At 45.1% G+C, this 20,913-nt stretch overlaps 1 protein-coding gene and 1 long non-coding RNA gene across 2 annotated transcripts in view; both read right to left on the bottom strand.

The window, feature by feature from the left end:
- LOC119391360 (venom metalloproteinase antarease-like TtrivMP_A) overlaps window positions 1–20,913 on the bottom strand; it is a 104,677-nt gene that overhangs the window by 69,281 nt on the left and 14,483 nt on the right. The gene's annotated exons all lie outside the window — the stretch shown is intronic.
- Window positions 95–9,822, bottom strand: LOC119390359 (uncharacterized). The gene is made up of 4 exons (XR_005183290.2): window positions 9,695–9,822; window positions 8,500–8,656; window positions 4,769–4,897; window positions 95–205 (listed from the first exon to the last, which is right to left on the bottom strand). It is a non-coding gene; the product is annotated as an uncharacterized LOC119390359 (long non-coding RNA).

Below are 20,913 nucleotides of genomic sequence, written 5' to 3'. Positions count from 1 at the left end.
AAAGTCATGATACAAGCAAATAGTTCAAATATATTTTTCTGCACGAGAAATGAGTTCAATTCAGCGGTGTCGATTCACAACAAAACGACTTTATTTTGAACATTGAGTGAACATCGGAGTGGTGAAGTGCCAAACTGTATGTTTGTTCTCTCAGCAATGTCGCACTATTTCACTAGGGGTCAACGCAGACCATGTTGTGGCATATCTGTGAAGGAAGGCATAAGATAATCTTTCATTTTCTCGCTTCGAGATGATTTCAAGGGATTTTCAGCATTGTCAATATTGGAATCGAGTGAATTAATCCTGTGCATGCATTATATATATAACTGCTAGCAGGACAAGTCTCCACATGCTACCACATTGAGTTTCCCGCAGTTATGAAGCTATATGCTGCCACATATTTACGGTTTCTCCAGATTTACGCATTCATTGCGCATGTGTGAAGTAAATGCAAGAACGTTTTTGCTACAAAGTTTCCGGGAGTGTAGCGCAACTATAGCTTACGCCTTTAAAGATCTGTAGTTGCAGCACAAACATTATTGATTTGTTCAGAGCTTAACATATGCACAGAAAGTGTGCAATTTGACAAATATATGAGGGAAACGAGTTTTACTTCGACCATTTACGGTACATGTTGCCAGATGTCAACCAAAGAAAAAGCCGTCTTGTTGCGGCTTGACAGAACTCCGGGTGAAAACTTCTAGGTGACAACCGCTTGGGCTTATCTGGCGCTATGCTTGCGCTGTGCTCTTGGGCGAAAACTGCTGGGTATTGCCTATAGCTCGGCACATGCCTTCCAGAACGAACATCATTCAAGATACGTGTAGCATGATGTTCGATCAGCGTCTTCTTGCTGCTGTTATGGCTGTTTATCACGCGTGCTGCGGGAAGAGGAATGCCGGCGTATGCGTGTGGTATGAAAGAAAACGTGTATGTTCTGTGTATTCCTGCATTCCGCACTTCCCCCATGCACTCCTTTTTCGGAGGGGCGGGAGGCGGGGGGGGGGGGGGGGAAGGGCTAACCACTTTTTATGCGTGTATATGTGTGCGTGTATATATATATGTGTGTATAAATATATATAAGTAAAATTTAGAAAAATTTCAGGGAGGTGTCCCTTTTCATCTTTCTTTCGTCCTGCAGCTTCTTTGCGTTTCGTTCTTGTACAGTCGTGAGCACGCTTTGCGTGAACACGGGAGCACGTACCGCACCGTGCTATCGGTGACGCCTAGCTTCAACAACGAGAAATTCAAACATGTTAATGGCGTCAGTGGCGTGGTCATTTTACTATCGCGCGAATTGCGACTTCGATGAGCGAAGTCGAACAAGGTAATGTCAACCTCAATACTTAACGGACCACTAGAGCACGTGCTGTACAGCCCGTTGGCCCCACTTAGCGGTGTGGCACCTACCATCGACTACAACGCTTGGCCGGAAATGTTCTTTCGTTTTACTCACTGTCATATCAATTTTCTACTGCCACACAGCGCATTGTTATTAACGCAAGAGCGTTAAAAGTCCTTTCGCAGAAATTCCGGTGTCGGCGTCATTGATTGCGAGCGAAAAATCAGCGTTGTCCTTGAGCGAAAAATCGAGAAAGATGCAAATGAAAGAAATAATAAAAACCTTTGGTTCGAATGCGAATTAAACCAAGGCCTGCTGCGTGGCAAGCAGGTGTTCTACCACTGAGCCACACCATTGCTTGAAACTGCTTCGGGAAAAAAACAATATTTGAATGTCATGTAGTGATAGCAATCTCCTTAAAGGTACGAACACACTGGCGGCGCGGCACTCTCCCGCGCGCCGCTCACCGCTCGCGAGACGCCGCTTTTCTCTCTTTCTACCGCGGAGCGTCAACGCTTTTCTGCCGCCGACCCAATCGCTCCGGGACCTGTTTTTGTGGCTGCCGCTGACTGCCGCGCAAGCAAACCATCAATCAGCGCCCGCTTTTCTTCGTCTTCCTTCTCACACGGGCTGTCATCATAGCAACCAGACATTGTTCTTCTCACACGCGCCACCCCTCTCCGTCATTCGGGGAGAAATCGGAGAAATTGCGAGCCGGCGGGCGCGCGCGCCTCGACATGTCCACTCTTGTCTCGTGAGTCTCGCGCCGGCAATGTGGACAGCGTGCCGCTGCTTGCCGCGCGGAGGTTCCGACGGGCGGGACGCCGCCGCGGCGTGTTTTCCGCCAGTGTGCACGTACCTTAACCCATTTAATAGTGCGCGGCAGAAGCATTGAATCGCGATGGGTGGGTACACGAGTGGGTATATTAAAGTCCCACCCATTACAAAACGCTCAGACATATTTAATCATCATCAGCAGTGAAAACATCAACAGTGTGAGCAGCTGCGCAGGTTTGCGTGTTGCCTTACGGACGCGTAGTGGGCCCTTCACTGATTCGCAGAAGGAAGAATTATGGCGTAGTGGGCACTTCCCAGCTGTACTTGCAGTAGGCATTCTAGGTTAGCTTGAAAAGGCCAATGCGCACAGACGTACTTTGCCTTGCAGCACGGTTGAGGCATCCACAGAGAACAGAAGCCAAGCTGACATTCGTGAAAGCGATGCTCTCGAGACCCTATTGCGCTATCGCGTTCTACTCCTGAAGGCGAGGCGCGAGCATCCTCGAAGTTTTTTGGTTGTTTTCGCGTAACGCGCTAATCCGCAGTAAGGCTGTCAGACTTTTAGAGCAGAATCGGCGTGCTTCGAGCAGTGTGTCGTTCGGCATACGAGATGTGCTAAAAAATATTGAACCTTTTTCCTTCCTGCGTAAACCAATGAAGTGTGGGTGACTTCCATCTGTGGAGATATGAAGGGGAGTTTTACGCATGCGCGTGAATCTCTCCTTTTTTCGCCACCATATCTGCCAAATAGAAAGCGTCAGCTGCCTACGGATCAACATGAGCAGCAATATTGCATCAAATTTTACCAAAAGCTTGGCGATGCCCAAGAGGAAACCAGTGCCAATATTCCATGAGCACCTATCATATAAAGGAGTGGTGCAACCGCTTCAAAGATGGCCGCATATCAGCGGGCAGCGAACCATGATCAAGCAGACTCTCAAAAAAGCGAAATGACATGTCGTTGAGCAAGCGCGGACTTTCGTCCTAAAGTTTCGTCGCCTCACACTCTGAGAACTTGCAAACGATATAGGGGTAGTCATCGGATCAGGACATCCGATTGGATATGTGGGAAACAAAAACATCCGACTGGATATGTGGGAAACAAAAATTTCGCAGCTCCATCATGATAATGCATCCACCTAATCGGCACATTTGATTTCGACTTTCTCCACCAAAACACAAGTTTCCTGCAATAAAACAGTCTCCATACTCCCCCGACATGGCTTCTTGTGACCTTTGGCTGTCTTCCAAGCTGAAAATTCCGCTGAAAGAAAACCCATTCGAGTTAAGCAGAGACATCCTGCGAAGTGCGATCAGCCTTCCAAAACTGGTTTCCGTTAATGCTTTCAACAATGCTTCCAAGAGCTGGCAGAGGTGTATACATTGCCGACGAGACTGCCTTGAAGGTTATTAGAAGTTTGCATTTTCTAATAAAAAATGTATTTCTGCTAGCCAAAGATTCAAAACTTTTTTAACATACCATATTGGCTGGTGCGATGAGTTGCGGCCGATAACAGATATAGTTATATATACTGCTCTCTTGATCTCTCGACACAAAGACACAAACGCGTAACTATGGCTGTCAAAAAGGGCGTCGCGTTAAAGAGAGGAAGATATGAAATATTGTGTTCAGCGAGAAAATAGACAGGCCATTGATCAAGAGAGGGATGCGTCTTGGGCACAGCGCTGCTGTCTATCACCGGCGGCGTAGCAGAAATGTCGAGAATAGTCTGTCGGCCACCCGCTTGCGTGGTCTGTAGACTTTTGCAGTTGACTGTACAGTACACTCTAATCAAGGTGCGCTTAGATGACGGGATGCGCGCTGGCAAAGTATTCTCCCCGTTAACGCAGTGCGCATGTGCCGAGTCTGACAGATGAAAGACAAAGACATGAAAAGTTCCTGCCAACGTGTCAGTAAAATCCTTGGTGTAAATTAGCCAAGAAGTTATATTGGGACGTCAGAACGTTTGAGTCAAATGTGGTTCATAAGTCCTTACGAGACATACTGCTGTGGTTGCAAGTTAAGATATTAGATCAAGAACGGCTTTGTTACGAAATTCTTCAGCAATATTTTCGTTCCAAAAAGTTCCACTTATGCAGACGATGCTCTAAATGCTTTTTCAAAAACTTTTGAAATTTCTTTTATCAACCACAGCAAATGCCACAATGCGCAGTTAAACTCAATTCAAATGTCTTCATTTAAGAAAAATTCGGCAAGTTGCGAGATCATGTTCTTCCATACTTTAAGATACACTGGCACTATTTTGTTCAATATCTATTAAAAGATGAGTAGTACAAAGCAGACGATGTAAAACCTATGGAGCGTCTTATGTAGCCAGGTTAAAAAAACAGGGTTTGCAAAGACGAACACAAGAGAAAAGTCAAGGCACCACAAACGGCGTTGGTAACGTCTTGACTTCTCTCTTGTGTGCATGCTTGCACGCTCTGTTTTTTTTTAGCATGAATACCAACTAACAACTCATCTCCTTGTTATTCTAAGTCTTCAGTAGGTGAGCGATATCACCGACCGCAGAAGGTCGTTTTTCGTTCTTCGTAAACAAGCGTTTTTGAAGGCGTACAACAAAAACCTTAAAGCAGACGTGCAGCCTCGATTGTCATTTGACCTACGAACGTAAAAAGATTTCTCACCTTTCGCGGCTCAGATTCAGAGCAGGGTGAGCCATCTATCGCAAAGGACGTGAGGTTCTGCCTCTGCATCTTGCTGTGAGTATCGTATACCAAACACCGAAATACGCACTGTTTGAGGTCGGCATCAAGCTGCACAGAAAAATTTATGCAATTTCACTCAATGTGGAAGCTGTAGGAAGTGCGCAGCAGTGATTCGCCTGCCCTTCAGCAACGTTGGCACACACGAGCGAGCAAGCGCTGTCTCATAACTGAGGATACTTTTGGCGCAAATCGAACGAGGACACGTAACACAAAAGAACAGGACGGGCGCCGAACTTCCAACTAATTTTATTCCACAGCGGAAAGATGATTTTATAGCACAAGCCAAGCCACATGACGAGTGCGCGCGCATCACATAATTCTTAACCCGTCCTGTTCATTTGTGCTACGTGTCCTCGTTCAATTTGCGCCAAAAGTATCCGCAGTTATGAACCAGTACCAACTAGCTCAAACAAGAATTCTGCAAGCGCTGTCGTTCCAAATGTGGAGCCTGCTCGTCGTCCATGGTCGCAAAGGAAACCTTCATTTGTCATGCAGTGGCAACGTATCTCCTCCTCCTTTCCGTGTCTTCCTTTTTCCTCCTCCTCACCCTCACATCCCTTTCTCACCTCCTTGCTATACTGTCTATACACGGCTATGCTGTGCTCTACCCTCCCCCTCGTCCTTTCTCTTCTCCTCACCTTCACATCACTTCTCCTCGCCCTCACTTTCCTTTCTCACTCCTTCCTATGCAATACTACACATGACTATACTATATTATGTTTTACATTCTCCCCTACTCATTTCCGTCCTCCTTACACACGCTTCCCTTTCCCACCTCCCTTGCCATACTGTACATGGCTATGATTTCTTTACCCTCTCGCCTACTACTTTCCCTCTTTTTCACCTTCACTTCCCTTTCCAACACCCTTACTATAATATACTACATGGCTATGCTATGCATGATTTTGCCTGTGTGACGCCATACGTGGCTATGCTATGCTTCACCCTCCCCCTTCCTCCTTTCCCTCCTCATCAGCCCTCCAATCACTCATCCTCAACCTGACTTCTCTTTCATGCCACCTGGCTATACTAAGTATGACTATGCTATTTATATATTTATTTTACCCTCAGGGTACACTTTACATTGCAGAGGGGAAGGGCAAATGCACCAAAATAAAAAACAAGAAACACAAAGCACACAGTCATACATATATAGCAACTAATTGAGGCACCAAATATTAATACTGCTAAGTTATGTCATAAAAAAGCAAATGTTGATCAATTATATTTTTATTAGCTGGTGAGGGCAATGAGCAAAATAAATCACCGCCAGGAGCCACGAGTTCCCAGTACTGCATTTCAATCGCCGAGCTCTGGCCATGTTCACTACACACTGAGAATTCTGCCGCACATATTTGCGCCCACACTTGTACGTACGCAGATCATGCCGCTGAACTAGCTGATTTTGCGATTGTTTTGCATCAATGTCCTTGCCGCGTATGTTGCGCTATTGTTATGGCGTGCATTTTATAGTGATCAGTAATAACACGATGACCTAACTGCCGAGTATGTGGGGCTTGAAGAGAAATGGTGACATTGGAGAAAGCAAGATATTACTGTTCGGCCACGAGAAGCAACTGTTATTAGATAGTTCTATCGATCTATCTATCTACCTATCTATCTATCTATCTATCTAGCCGCCTACGTCTGGGTGCTCTCATGATCACTTCCCTAACTTGGTGTAGACCAGAAGATTTGACGAATATGACTGTCGGGTCAGGACATCAATGACGTGAAAATCCTCTCCCATACGTCGTCAAACCCTTCCCTCCAGACACGTGTGGCACATACCCGTTTACCACCGGCCGCGGTGTACGCGTATGCGCCACAGGTGATTGACTGTTTATATCTGTTCAGGAACGGCGAGAACAGACATCGGTAATTTAAATGCGAGAGCGTTAAGAAAAACCGACATCTGCAGCGTTGCCACGGCAAATGGAAAGAATACAAATTAAGATCCTAGCAGGAATCGAAGCCAAGCATTCTGCGTGGCAATCAGGTATTCTACCACAGAGCCACGCCAGGTCTATAAACTGGTTTGGAAAACACATCCTATGCAGGTGTAATCTCGGTGCAACGTCAATTGTGGCCGTGGTGCTGGCTATATAATTTTACAAGAAAGCAATAAACACTTCATATACACTCCTCCGATACAGGCGTCATATCAGATTAACGTCTGTGGTTCCAGTGTTGGCTCCGCTTTTATGGCAGTCCAATAAACATTACAATTGTATTACTATGATTAAGCAAGCTATACTGAAGCATTGCTCGACCTCGGAAGAATACATTAACGAAAGTTACGTATGATATTCACATGATTGCACCATGAAGGGCACTTAGGTTTCGATAATACTGACGTATCTACTCTAACGTGAGGGATGACGTTACGTCGCACTATAAGTTACCCTTTAAACGCCAGTGTTGTCGAAGTGCCTGGTAAGTCCACGATCTGCACACAGCTACTCGACTTACAGAAACACATCGATTCACCTCGTAACGCTTGGCTCAAAGCCATAAAATACAGCATAGAAGTACTCGCCGATTGCTTCGCTCGAAACCGATTCCCACAACGCGTGGGATCTGCCGAATTTTTTTATCCTGTTTGATCGGATCGTATAATAATGAGGCGGTCGCCATTACTATTCTTTCATATCGTTTCTGGTGCCGTTTATATGAATTTATTAAGCAGGCATTTTTATACTGTTTGCTCGAGCCGTATAGTCCTGAGGCGGTCCCCGTTACTACTCTTTCATATCGGTTCTGGTTCCGTTTATATGAATGTACTAATGCCATTTTTACCCTGTTTGATCGAACCGTATAGTGTTGAGGCGGTTGCCGTTCCTAATCTTTCATATCGATTCTGGTGCAGTTTGTGTTTTGGGGTTTCTTATAATTTTAAGCGAAGCTGTATTAACTCCTAGATTGCGGCATCATACGCGAAAAAGCGGCGCTGGCTTGCGTACAGAAATGCGGCTGCCTGAGGTGCACCGGTCGCATGCGTACTTGTATGCGCCGTTTTTCAATAATTGGCGCTGTCTCGAATGGCGACTCGTCGGCGATAAGCCGCTTATGATAGGGCAATTTGATCTTTTATTCAATTTATCGAGTTCACTGATCATGTCACGTTCCAACATTCTATTGTTGCGTGGACATGAATAGCACGATCCGTCGTTGTTGAGTGTAGCAATTGAAGTGTTGCGCTGAGGAGGAGGAGGAGAGGTTGAACAGAGGAAAAGACGCTAGTTCTGCAGCCCTAGTTGGGAGCACGGCTCAGCGCCCAAGCACGTGGACGAAGGTTCAGTTCCCGGGATGGAGGGAGGAAACAGTTAGGAGGGAGCATTGCGCACTGAGAAAGAAAGAAAGAAAGAAAGAAAGAAAGAAAGAAAGAAAGAAAGAAAGAAAGAAAGAAAGAAAGAAAGAAAGAAAGAAAGAAAGAAAGAAAGAAAGAAAGAAAGAAAGAAAGAAAGAAAGAAAGAAAGAAAGAAAGAAAGAAGTAGCACGTCAGGCCAAGCTCCTATTTTTCATATAACGCATGGGAACCTGAATGATATTAACCTTGAGTTCGGCACCACGGTTGGTAATGACGTCATCAATCCAATCTTCGAATAAGCGCGAAGAATATAAAAGAGGTTGCTTTAAAGCCATCCTACCTTTATGTAAGTGGAGTTCTTGTACCTGGGCGGCTTGTAGTATTCCTTACAGAACGTTGGCCCATCCATCACATCTCCCGGGAGGTTCGCCGCTTTGTTCGGCACAGAAATGACATGGCATGCATTGTCTTTGAATAAGCAACTCGATTCGTTCAGCCTGCAGAATGAGAGGCATACAGTTAAAACTCGATGTAGAGGAGGAAGAGAGAGAAAGAAAGAAATAGAACACGATATAAAAACTCGATATAGAGAAAGAGAGAGAGAAAGAAAGAAATAGAAATTAACAGAGACAAAAAAGACATACACAAAAAACAGTGAACAGAGAAAAGAAAGGAATAGAGAAAGAAAGAAAATTTGCAAAAATTAACAAACCAGCAAGATCCAGCGCTACCTAGCTAGGTGCCCATCAGCTCCACTGTCTTTTAGCATTGCGCCTCACGTGCAAGCTACCCTATTTTTTTTTTTCTATCGCTGCTATCCCATAAATCCTCTCCGCCTCTCAGACTTTTTGCTTAACGCTCTTTGTTGCCATTTTGTACGTGTTGATGCTTGTTGTTTTGTACATGTTGAACTTTTGTACAAGTTGATGCATGTTGTTTGACTTATTATTTTGGAATTGTTTCTTTTGTATTTTTTTTCCAGTTTGAGGCGTATATATGTATTGCCCCCCCCCCTTACTCAATGCCCCCCATGAGACCTGTAAGGTACTTTGAAATAAATAAATAAATAAATAAATAAATAAATAAATAAATATCGCTGGCACTGCTAACCGTATAGTTGCTGGTGAGACTTCTTGTCCTTTTTCTCCATTTCTAGTCAGTGATCTTCCTATACAAATTCTGGTACACTTTCTCTGGCCATCTACTCTCTTTCATGTTCATTAGCCTCTCTTCGAACCTCATTTTGCTCTGAGCTTTTCTGACCTCAAAACTTGTCTATCCCGTATCGCCCTTTTCAGCATCATTACTCGTCTTCCAGTGAGCGACCAACGCGAGGCGTCCCCCGGCTCTTGGATTCTCGTCCAGTCCTGGTTGCACCTCTTGATTCATGCACATAGCGAACAGGTTATAGAAGCGACACGAACAGCGAGAGGTGGGAACGAAAGCTGGCGCACGCGCATCCGTAGAATACCGGCTATCTGTACAGGTCAGGAGTTCGAGTAGGTCGTGTGTGGTTACGTTGTCCGGATGCTTACGTTAAAAATTCGGCGATCTCTTTCTTGCTGCAGATGGAGAATGCACAGCTGTTACTTCCGCTTTCTTCGCGGGCTACTCATTAGATAACCCTCGTTGCCAGAGCAATTCTCTGCTTTCCCGTATCCGTCGTGATTAGCGTTCAACCTGTAAAAAATTGTGTTATTCACCTTAGCAATATTCACAGGGAATAAGTACGAAGGAAATAAAAGGAGAAGTTGCGTCTATGGGCTCCGCATGCTTATTTACCTGTCCGTTATCAGAATGAAACTGCGTGCAACTCGGCGGTTCTCGGTCATAACGGACAAGTATAAGCATAACAACTTTCACACAACTGTAACAACTGCAACTGTGACTGTAACGTACAGTGCAGTGCGCCTGCAGGTGCCACTCGGCTGCGTACCATATATCTAAGGGAACTTTCCTGAATGAAGCTTGGTTGCGAGTAACGCCTGTCCTGTGCATCTCTGTTCCTTCTTTGTCCGGTTCGGATTCGCGCTATCCAGTATTGAAGAATATAAGCACTACATATCAGCTTACCGCGTCTGGTGTTGGTAACACGCATGTTGCTGTTGGCATCGTTACGCAACTGTAAACTGGTTATATAATACATATGCGACCTTCCAACGTATGAGTGTGCGCATACCACTTCCACATTTCGCTAGCGTCATTCCGTAACGTTTCGCTCAACGTGAAAAATTACGCCACAGTCACCATCCCGCGCATGCTTCGCATAACATCGATTCCCACCGTACGTGGCATCTGCCGAATTTTTATGTGACAGACGATTAGTAAGCCCTGCCACGGTGGTCTAGTGGTTGTGGCACTCGACTGCTGACCCGAAGGTCGCGGGATTGAATCCCGGCCGCGGCGGCTGCATTTTCGATGGAGGCGAAAATGTTTGAGCCCGTGTACTTAGATTTAGGTGAACGTTAAAGAAACCCAGGTGGTCGAAATTTCCGGAGCCCTCCACTACGGCGTCTCTCATAATCATATCGTGGTTTTGGGAAGTTAAACCCCAGATATCATTATTAGACGATTAGTAAGCCATATTCGACGAACCTTTACAGCCCAGTAAATGAGGTAGATTGTTTCCCCTGTCGTGCTGACTACAACTGCCCTTCTCGAATCATCGAAGTAGCATTGGGCGAAAACCTTCAAACCTTCAAGCAATGAGAACTGCCATTCGTGAGCGAAATAGCGAAATGGTCCTGCGTTTGGTTCCAGCGAGCGAGACGATCGCTGTCTGTCAATATATGTTCCATTCGCATGTCAACAAGTACTCGATACGTGGCATAAATGTTATCTTGGATTCAGAATAAATGTTGCTACCATATAAGAAAGCTTTTCGACGGTGCATTGGCTACAAATAAGCTTACCATTCAGACAAATGCGTTGCTTTCAAACAACGCCATGTGCCATTTTATTCACCACCATTATTTACCTTAAAGAGATTAAAATAAAAAATTGTCCTTGCACTGCTCATGCTTTATGCAAATGTAGTGCCGAAGATGTTCCCGAATATGCGGATTATCTTTGTTTTACAGCAAAGCAGTGTACGGGGTGTCCCAAATATCACGCAGTGCCATTAAAAAAAACAAGAATGTCATTACGCGAAGCACACCTCATGACCAGGATTTGGGCACATATGCATGTAGCGCCATCTGTCGTTGGTGACGGCGGTGGCCTGCCGTAACTGAAAGGGAAATAGGCGAAACAAGTCATAGTTGACGAAAAAAATCGTTATCAATAACGACTCCCGGTTCAATACAGCAGAGGCTTAATTAAACATTCTGTTAAAATTACAGCGTGGCACAACAAACTGCGTGGCTTCCCACAGTGTTGAGAACTTTACAATGGGGCCTCATGTATTTATAATGGGCGGTGTTCAATTGTCCTAGAAAGCCACACGCTTTGTAGTGGGATATTGCAATTTTACGAAAACGTTCCAGTAGGTTTCTATTGTATAGAACCCCCAGTCGTTTTTGATAGCTTGCTTTATTCAAGACATGATTTTTTTTTCGTGTGCTTTCCTTTCAGTTATGGCAGGACGCTGTTCATACCGTGTAGAGATGGCGCCACACACAGATGTCTCCAAATCCTGGGAATGAGGGCATATCGTTCCTAGTATACTGTAATATCCACTAACTTTTTCGTTAAATGATGTTTAGTTATTTGTCCTAAGTATGTTTCTAACTCGACAAATACTGACCTAATCATTAAAAAGTCAATGAGGCACATGTAGTCACGTTTAAGTGACATCTAACTGCGCTCTTTTTGACAACGTACTTCGCGTAACATCGATTCCCACGGTACGTGGATATGCCGAATTTTTTCTATGTGTCTTTTATGTACATACATATACATATAGGGGATATGATGGCGACGGAAACGGCGACGCCGACGCCAAGAAGCAGCCGAGAGTGTCTATATACTTGCTATCGCAATAAAAAAAAGGGGGGGCCTCCATGGCAACCAGGGGCGTAGCCAAGGGGGGGGGATTCAACCCCCCCCCCCGAAATTTTTCAGTTTTGCTTGCGTATATATACACGAACACATACAAACGCACGCACAAACATACATAAAGTATGGTTGAACCCCCCCCCCCCCGAAAAAAATTTCTGGCTACGCCCCTGATGGCAACCCAGGCTGCGCTGAAACGGCAGCTGGTGAACTGGGCGAATTGGTTGACGTGAACGCGACCCTGAGATTAATAGGAAATAGGAACATATCATAACTGCGCAAGCAGTTACCAAGTCAAGAATTACAACTCCACAGAAAACCCCTAGCGATTATGTACCACAGAAATTGAGCAAACCCCACTTCTCGCCACTAGTCCCTTAAAACTAAACAAAAGAAAAGTAAATAAATAAATGCGTTCGTGACCAAGTGGCGTGGTACCAAAGGTACATCCATCTCAAGTACTGTGTATAGATTCTCGTGTGCATCTTGTATCGGCATCATGGTATATTCCGCAAGAGGTGTGTCAGTATATGTAAGCAGCGTGAATCATAATTTAAAGGATACACCTGTAGCCCGCGTCACTCAATACAAGCCATAAAAAGACTAGCAATGCTCAAACTCTGGTTAAGATGAACGAACAAAGTCTAAAATATTATAATTATTAGAAATAGCCTAGCAATAATTGATTAAATAACCTATAATTGCTAAAACATTTCAGAGACTTATATGTGCTTTTCTCAGGCGGGACGAAAGAGAGGACGCCACCGCCTCGCCGTGCGAGACAATGCCACCCCCCCCCCCCCCCGCGCCGCCTCTGTGTCGGCCCTGCGCCGGCGCAAGTATCTCAACTTCCTAACAAGCAGGAAGTAGATAAATCTCAGCAAAAAGTAGCGCGCATGTCACACACCGAGTTTGTGAATCTGCCTAACAAGTTTCTACTCTTGTCGGAGAAACCCTACATGCTTACCCCAAACGCTAGCGTCATTTATTTATTTATTTATTTATTTATTTATTTATTTATTTATTTATTTTTTTATTTTTATTTTTATTTTTTATTTATTTATTTGATTTGCATACACAGACAATAGAGGGAGAGAGCAAGCTGGCAACTTCCACCTAGAGGGGCACAACGGCTGCCGACTCTTTCGGGGGGAGGGAAGAGACAGAGGAAAGGAAGATAGTAGGAGAGCAAGAGGAAGGAAGTTGGGAAGTAAACAAAAAATTGACGAAGACTTCAACAAAAATGGGTAAAAATCTATCTATCTATCTATCTATCTATCTATCTATCTATCTATCTATCTATCTATCTATCTATCTATCTATCTATCTATCTATCTATCTATCTATCTATCTATCTATCTATCTATCTATGTAGCTGCCTACGTGCAGGTGCTGTCGTGGTCGCCTCCTTCTCTTGGTAAAGACCAAAATTGGCATAGGAGGGCATGATGGTATGAAGATATGACTGTCTGGTCATGGCATGAATAGCGTGAAAATCATGTCGGGCACGTCATGAAGCTTTTTCCCCCAGTCACGTGTGGCACATACCCGCATACCACAGGCCGCGGTATGCGGGTATGAGCCATAGATGATTCACCGTTTACAACTATTCGGAAATGGTGACAACAGGCATTGGTAATTAAAACGGGAGAGCGCTAAGATGATCGCGTTGATCCTGACGAATGCAAAGGATAACTTTACATGGCAGTCATGTTTGCACCACAGAGCCACGGTAGGTCTTGAAACTCCTTTTCGTAACGATGCAATCAAGGCGTCATGGCTGTGAAACGTCAATTCTAGTTGCAGTGCTTGACATCTAAATTTGTAACGAGGTAATAAACATTGTATATTTACTCCTATGATACAGGCGTCATATCGGGTTAACGTCAACTATTGGCTCCAGTGCCGGCGCCGCTTTCATAGCCGTCTATTAAACGTTATATATGCAGTCCTGTGACTCAGCAAGCTGTATTCAGGCTCTTGCTCGACCACAGAGGAATACGCTAACGAATGATATTCACTACATCGCACCACAGCGTGCAATTCGTTAGCATAAAACTGACGTATGAGTTCTAACGTGAGTGCTTACGTTGTGTCAGTCCAGCAACTGCCCTTTAAAGCCAGCGTAGCCGAAGTACTTGGTAAGCCCACAATGTGCACACAACTACTACACTTACAAAATTGGGGGACGCTTAAGCTTAGACTTTAAGAGTTGAACGCGATAGTGATATTCCGTTTCTAGTGCGCAGTTCCAACACTACGAGGGTTTAACAGAATGCGCGCACTGAGGTGTGTGCCTTATGTAATGGGTAGCATGCTTTAAACCAGGAGCTATTATGCGCGAGAAACTTTTTCGAAGTTGCGATGCACCCACTACGTGGTCTTAAGGGAATACGCACAGTAACGTGTGTGCCTTTTGTAATGGGTGGCGGTCTATAAACCACCAAGTCGTTATGATATTGGCATGGTGTGACGCCCGATGGCAATCTACGCTTGTACCACGCAATATTACTGTATTATTACATCTCGTTCTGTGACACCTGTATACAGGACGCGTATTTTTGGGAAGCATGAATGTTACTTTCAGTGCAGCTCCAAGCAGAGGCGTGGTTGTGTGGTAGAACACCTGCTTGCCACGCAGACGGCTTGGGTTCGATTCTCACTCGGACCCAGCATTTTTATTATTTATTTTATTTGCAGCTTTTTCGATTTTTCGGTCACGGACAAGATGATGATTTTTCGCTCACAACCAACGGCCCCGACGCCGACGGCGGAATTTCTGCGATACGAGCTCTTTAACGCTGTCGCGTTAAAAAGCCGTCGATCGAGCTCGCCACGCTTCGCTCAAAACAGAAAAAAATATAGCATAAACAGGCACTCGCTGACGGTTTCGCATGAAACCAGTTTCCCGAATACGGGGGATCTGCAGAAATGTTGTCTATATTTCTTTTGTCAATACATATTGTTAGTGGCAAGCGTTCTTGAGCACGCGAAAGTACTTACAAATGAGCGATTTCGTGAGCGGCCGTCTGCACACCGGAGAACGTAACAGGCCGGTCCGAGCCAACGGCAACATTGTAATTTCTGCAGGCCGTTCCCTTATATGCCACTCCTGCAGGTTAAAACACTGCGAAGTGATTTAAATAGAAAATAACAAGGCTAGCCTTTTCTAAATACAATGATATCTCCAATGAACTGGACGGCGAGATGACCGCCGCCGTAGTTTAATTGGTACGGCGTCGGACACGTTATTCGAAGGTTGCAGGTTCTGTTTCTTTTCTTCCATTTTATTTTCTTCACATTTATATATTTACTACAAATAACATCCCCTATACTTTCCTTGGCATTATTGTCTGTTATTTCTCGTTTATATTGCGTCTAACAAAGGAAAACGAGCTCTTAGAATTTCCCTTATTTCGTTAATTCAAAGCGAGGGTCTCGAACAGACTTGCTGCGTTCAGGTAGCATGCGAGTGATTATTCGTCAGCTGTCAGCTGTTAAAAATATCACGTGGAACGCGACGCTAGTAGGCAGAAAAAGATTGTTGCACACTCGCCGTCATGGCTACGATCGGCGCTGAGTCACACTCCTAGGTTTAAATGCACAGATATACCCCCTTAAGTGGACGGGGGGATGACCGCCACCGTAGTTACATTGGTAAGAGTATCGGAGGCGTTATTCGAAGTTTCCAGGTTCGGTTCTTGCAGGCGGCAAGTTATCTTTGCGTCTACCTTACTTTCTTCGCATTTACAACGTAATTACAACAAATGACCCCCTATACTTTCCTTGGCACTATTCTGTGTTAGTTCAAATTTCCATTTTGTCTAAACAAAGAAAAACAATTAGCATTGTAATTTTCTTTCTTTTGTTCAATCAATCGTACTGCAGGTATTATACGGAAGGAGAAGGGTAGTTTTTAGGTGTCTGCGTTTAGCTCTGTGGAATTGCAGACAGAGAAAGAAATGAATGAGCCTCCAAAGTAATGTAGAACAAAAAAGCCAACATAGACGTGGTGCTCTTCTAATGGCATGAAATAAAATTTTACGAGAGATCTTGTAGACTCGGTACTCAATTTTATCGAAATAACTCGATCTAGCGAATACGTAATACCAGAGATGATGTTTTGTGCCATAAAGTTACTTACCTTTAGTACCGCCTTTGTTTGTCCCATTTCTAATTTTAACGAGACGTGCACTAAGAAAATAAGAGAAGGTGAATGTTATAAATGACTTATACAAGCCAATAGCTTTTATGCACTCTAATACACAAAAATAGCATGTATCTGTATATCTGTAGCGGGTGTTAGACGCTTGCCGTCGATGCCAGCTTCAACGACAACGCCGATAAAAGCTGAGGGTAGCGCTTCGTGTGTGTGGTTTGCTTGATCCCGATGTCTTAAGGATATTATCTACATTTAGTAACTTCCTTGAGTTTTCCAAGTCTATTTATCGTATATGCACAGTAACAATCTAGGCCGCTTTGTTCCCTGCGAATAGTGAACCAGCCCTGATTCCAACAAACGACGACGAATAGACAAAAGCTCAAATGAGTCTACACGTCTAACCTGTAATCTCATAACATGGCCATCAACTAAACGGCGCACCCAGAACGCAAACACTATGATTTTCGCTGTTTTTGAGACAGCAGTCGACATGCCTCAAGACAGTCTGGCATTGCGCATTCCTTAGACTCATTTTCTGAGCAAAATCTAAAACAACGATGAACACCGGAGCGTTTCGCTTGATTCCTATCCAGCGATCTTGGCTACTTCCATCTGTAGATAGTCACTACGTTCATTTCTTTTCTTGTGTCTCTGTGTTTGCGCTGTTTTTATGCTTTCCACCATAAACAATGTCCAACTAGCCCAATTTGCAGACCTAAACGAGTCACACAAATAGTTCATATCCTTCCCGTACTTCTCACAGCGTCGCACAATGGTGAAGCTACGGAATACTCTTGCCAAGTGACAGCTTAACAAGAGTACTTGCCAAGAGCTCTTGCCAAGTGACAAAGCTTAGAAATGGTCGCCGTTGCAGTGCGACCGCACGACAGACAAGCTGGCATCTGCTCCCGCTTTAGGGCCACGAACTAAAATATTTCGCACTCCCGAGACTAAAACATTAACTGGTACCAATGACATAGACCTTGGGGGCTGACTGACACATCACTAACAGGCCAGCGATTATTATTACTTGTGCCTTGTAAGGTACAAGTCTACGTTAATGTATACACTTGTGCTGACTTCTACCACCTAAGTGGTTCAACGAAGTTGTGCTTTCGGAACCATGAGGAAGAACATGGCAGCTTGTTACATCCCGAAGCAAAAACTTCGTGACTTGATCAGTGAGCTCTCACACCAAAAACTGGCCGTGTATCTGCGTGCTTCGCTGCAGATGTCGTCGAAAGACGATGTCTTCTGCCATTTATGTTTTGCCTTTGCCTCAGACAGCGCCTCCTCTATGTTGAATCGGCCGCAGTCTGGCTGGCATTGATAAAATAGAGGAGGCGCTGCGTGAGATATGAACGCCATCTGGCAGTGGCGTCCGGGAAACATGAGCTTGTGCAGAACCCAGGGCCACTGCCAGGTGGCAGCACCATATCGTCGGCAGAGGGCTTTTTCGTGCATAGCGTCGCATTTTCAGCGCAGCCTAAGAAACACTAGGGTTCTTAGAATTACGTATCTATGTATTTCTATTAAAGGAACACACCACCTAATACTTACGTATTTATGTTGCGCCTCAGATATGCGTAATATTTGCTTTTTGATCGACAATGTTCACACGTATGAACGCAGCTACTATTTCAAGATGGCTGGTCGTTCAACAAGTGCTTATACTTTGGCCGGGTGGCTGAATCGTGTGACAGACAGACATACAGACAAACCAAAATTTGTGCGTAGTAACCCATGGGAAACTATCGTCTTTAAAAATGCTCTCAGTCTGTTCTCAGTCTGCTTTAAACGTACGAAGTTCTCAGTCGCGTTTGTCAGTACGTTTCTTGGTCTCAGTCGGTGACTTAGAAACGAAGTTCTCAGTCATGTCTATCATTCATCGAGGGTGTACTCCTCCTATGCCCAAAGCCGATAGTTACATGCCAGCATGCCACAAGGTTGAACACGCGTTGAAAAGGGCAGCGGACAATGCACTCACTCTGGTAACGCGCAGAATGAGCACCAAAATGGAAGCCATCTTCGAGGTATACCAGAACTTCGAGCAAGACAAGATCCGCCGTATTCGACGACCATTGGTCCACCTTCCAGACACGGCTGCAACGTCTTCGTGCGAAGAGCGACCGTTGTCACTTCGTCGCCTTCAACAGTCTACAAAAGTTTGAAAAACTGGCTCCTGCTGGCGGATTTACCAAAACCAGCGCTGACGTGTCAAATGTGCAAGAGATCTCGCGAAAATAAATCATTAACCTCGGTTTTGACTAGGGGTGTGCGAATATCAAATTTTTCGAATACGAATCGAATACGAATATCCACCTTCGAATATCGAATCGAATATCGAATATAAAAGGAAAAATGCCTCCAGAGTAACGATATTATATTTAACGTGTAGCTATTTGAAAAAAAAAAAACGTTAACAGCCTGACTGGCAACACAACATACACTGCTATCTCCAGAACACAATGTCCAGGCTAGCACAATGCACATCACAACACAAGCAAATATCACGGCACAATGAAAGTAATGACTACATGTTATCATGAAGAAATATGAGTTGCTCCACGTGATCAGGCAGCAGGCGCTACCTTGTAACAGAGGCAACCCCCCACCCACCCCCTGCCACTGAAAATGCACGCTCGCTTGGAACAGAAGTGGCTGGTATAGGGAGTTATATGGGGCAAAGCTTTGCCAGACTGGGGTATCTGAAGGTGCCTACAGTCCGCCACCAGTCACGTGGGTCACTGTCTTTCTTCAGAAGTGGTCCCGCATAGTGAACGAGTGGTAGTGCGGCACGTTACGGCCGCATAATATTGAAAATGTACGGTTACATGATCGCCAACAGTGCTGCACATCGGAGATGCACCAGTAATAAATCATACGCATTGGGGCGCTCGTCGCAGGCAGATATCGTGCCTCCGCGTACTTACGATGTTTATCGCTCCTCTCGGCAACATTTTTAGCTATACGAACGCAGCAGAAATGTGGAAGACGAGTTATTTTATGCATGATGATCGAATCGCATATTCGAATTTTTCGAATATTCGAAGTTATCGAATATTCGAAACTTTTCGAATACACGATTTTCGAATCGAATACGAATATTTCTAATGTAATATTCGACGAATATTCGAAGCTTTCGAATATTCGCACACCCCTAGTTTTGACGCGGTTTTCACCGTCGCCATTGCCACATCCTCTTCAACCGCACCGACACTGTTCCCTCGTTATCAATGCATCGTTCCGCGTTCCCAACCTGGCCGAGCGGTTAATTGAGCACAATCCTGCTATTTGCTTCAGTTGCCGATTTGTTGTTGCTACCTACTGGGCAGTGTATGGGAGTAGGTGGTCGTTCTTACCACCAACTTCATCTGCCCATCCTCGCCACTTTGAGTGCAGCCGTACCAGGTCATTATCTCTCATACGCTTAACCAACTCTGGCACTACCACTCAGGGGCGTAGGCAGAAATTTTTTTCGGGGGGGGCACCTCCTTGATCTGTATTGGGGACGAGCAGGCAGATGTGGTCGAGTGTCATTTTCTGCTCTGTATGCTATGGCAAAAAAAAATTTCGGGGGGGGGGCACGGGCCCGGGTGTGCCCTAACGTGGCTACGCCCCTGCTACCACTACCTGACCCAACCGCTCGCCGTCTCTCAGAAACCAACAGTCATGTTGGCAACCATTTCGCTACCCATCCTATCGCTCCCCGCGACCTTGCCTTCCTAAGTTGGAGATAATTAACGGCTCCTTGAATCCACAAATCTAAGCGATGCATCTCCCTGAGATAAGGACGTATTCGAAGCTTCTTCTCAGCTAATCGCGTTGCCGAACTGACGCTGCATACTGGACATCGAAGCGGACCGCTTGACCATATCTGCACGTGGCGATATCGGGGTTCCATCGCGGGGGTTGCTTAAGATTTTCGGGCCGCGCCCTCTGACCATCGGCAGACGGCTAATGGTGGCAAAAGGCATAAAAATATCGTAGAATTGCAATAGAATCACTCCACGACAGCAACCCTGCACTCATATTTCCATTAGGATCTCCGGTCTTCCCCGTCGGCTAAAAGGGTGGTCGCACCTGCTGTATATGGAGTAGTACGCATGGCCAATGGCGGGACCCCTGTTTGAATGGGCACCACAGGCGCTAGCACTGTCGGGCTTCTAACATCTGATTTAGTTACCATTCTTGAGCGGCGTTCTCATCATGCTAATCTTGGTTGGGACATTTTGAGAGAAGTGATGTTTTGAGAAGAGCTATAAGGTGGGCTAGTTGGTGTTGATTCATCTTCCAAGGTGCGCTTAGTGAACACAAACAGCACAAACGAAAAAAGCCTTATGTCCTGTACTTTTTTCGTTTGTGCTGTTTGTGTTCACTAAGCGCACCTTGGAAGATGAAAGTGATGTTTTCTTTATTTGTTCTATGGAGCGCGCCCTATAGCTCCATTTAGCTGGCGTGCCTGATACACACCACTAGCACATGTAACGCACACCTTTAAACCTTTTTCACTATGCAGCATGCGCGCCATTCCAGCGATGAACCAGCAACGACAATAAATCGTCATTCTGCGATCAGTGCCGCAGAAGCCGGACG

Source organism: Rhipicephalus sanguineus, chromosome 4 (assembly GCF_013339695.2).
Source record: "Rhipicephalus sanguineus isolate Rsan-2018 chromosome 4, BIME_Rsan_1.4, whole genome shotgun sequence".
NCBI classification, from domain to species: domain Eukaryota; kingdom Metazoa; phylum Arthropoda; class Arachnida; order Ixodida; family Ixodidae; genus Rhipicephalus; species Rhipicephalus sanguineus.
The sequence above is the reverse complement of the archived record's forward strand: the minus strand, read 5'-3'. Positions and strand labels throughout refer to the sequence as shown.